The sequence below is a fragment of the Arachis hypogaea genome, chromosome 13 (assembly GCF_003086295.3).
Source record: "Arachis hypogaea cultivar Tifrunner chromosome 13, arahy.Tifrunner.gnm2.J5K5, whole genome shotgun sequence".
In the NCBI taxonomy this organism is placed as follows: domain Eukaryota; kingdom Viridiplantae; phylum Streptophyta; class Magnoliopsida; order Fabales; family Fabaceae; genus Arachis; species Arachis hypogaea.
Window position 1 is genome coordinate 91,203,905 of NC_092048.1, and position 1,797 is coordinate 91,205,701.

Sequence of the window (1,797 nt, forward strand, 5' to 3'; positions counted from 1 at the left end):
TCCCTTGTACCACCTTCGAGATTGACTTGTTGTGGTCTTGTAATGTAGCCTGGATGAGGCTTCTGTTATTGCCCCCTGGTTTGGTGTTGGCTAGTTTTGAAAATGCATCAGCTCGGGCATTCTGCTCCCGAGGTATGTGTCGGACTTCATATTCCCCGAATTGTCCGAGTTGTTGGTGCTAGCTGGTTTTGAAAGTGCATCAGCTCAGTTATTCTGCTCTCGAGGTATGTGTCGGACTTCATATTCCCCAAATTGTCCGAGTTGTTAGTGCTGGCTGGTTTTGAAAGTGCATCAGCTCGGGCATTCTGTTCTCGGGGTATGTGACGGACTTCATATTCTCCTAGGTGTCCGAGCTGTTCCCTGGTTTTGTCCAAATATTTTTTAATGATGGGATCTCTGGCTTGGTAGCTCCCTGCTATTTGTGAAGTGACTACTTGCGAATCACTGAAGATGATAAGCTTTTGAGCTCCAACCTCTCTAGCCAGCTTCAAACCAGCTAGTAGTGCCTCATATTCTGCTTGGTTGTTTGAGGCAGGGAACCCAAATTTGAGGGAGAGTTTGATTTGGGTTCCTTGGTCGCTTTCAATTATCACAACTGCGCCGCTTCCAGTTTTATTTGAGGAACCGTCCACGTAGAGACTCCATTCTGTGGGGGGTTCCGGGGTGTCCGTAAATTCTACGATGAAGTTGGCCAGGTATTGTGACTTGATGGTTGTCCGAGCTTCGTATTGAAGATCAAATTCGGACAACTCGACTGGCCATTGCGAAATTCTGCCTGCTAGGTCTATTTTCTGCAAAATCCCTTTTATAGGCTGGTTAGTCCAAACCCTAATGGTGTAGGCCTGGAAGTATTGACGAAGTCGTCGAGATGTTAGTATGAGGGCGTATGCAAACTTTTTTATTTTTTGGTAGTTCAGCTCGGACCCTTGTAATGCTTTACTGATAAAGTATATGGGTTGTTGCCCACTATCGTCTTCTCAAACTAGTGCTAAGGCTACTACCCGACTTCCTACTGCGAGGTACAATGGGAGTGGTTCTCCTTCCCGTGGCTGAGTTAGGATAGGTGGTTGTCCCAGGAATCTTTTGAAATCTTGGAAGGCTTGCTCGCACTCTTTTGTCCATTCGAACTTTTTTCCCTTCCTTAGAGTAGCGTAGAAGGGGAGAGATCTTATTGCCGATCCGGCTAGAAATCTGGACAAGGCTGCCAACCTCCCGTTGAGTTGTTGTACCTCTTTGACAGAAGTCGGGCTCTTCATGTCGAGTATGGTCCGGCATTTGCCTCTATTCCTCTTTGTGTGAGCATAAAACCCAAGAATTTGCCAGCTTCTACTGCGAAGGTGCATTTTGCAGGATTGTGTCGCATGCCATGCCTTCTAATAGTGTCGAACACTTGGGTCAGGTCGAATAATAGCGTCTCCTCATTTTGTGTCTTTATTAACATGTTGTCCACATAGACTTCCATGATTTTTTCGATGTGATTGGTAAAGATCTTATTCATTAATCTTTGATAAGTAGCTCCCGCATTTTTGAGACCAAAAGGCATGACGATGTAGCAGTAGTTTGCTTTTGGGGTTAAGAATAAAGTTTTTTCTTGGTCGGGTGGATACATTGGGATTTGGTTGTATCCCGAATATGCATCCATAAATGAGAGGTATTTATATCCGGAGGAGGCATCTACCAGAGCGTCGATACTTGGGAGTGGATAAGGATCTTTTGGGCAGGCTTTGTTGAGATCAGTGTAATCGGTGCACATTTGCCACTTCCCATTTGATTTTTTCACCAAGACGACGTTAGCTA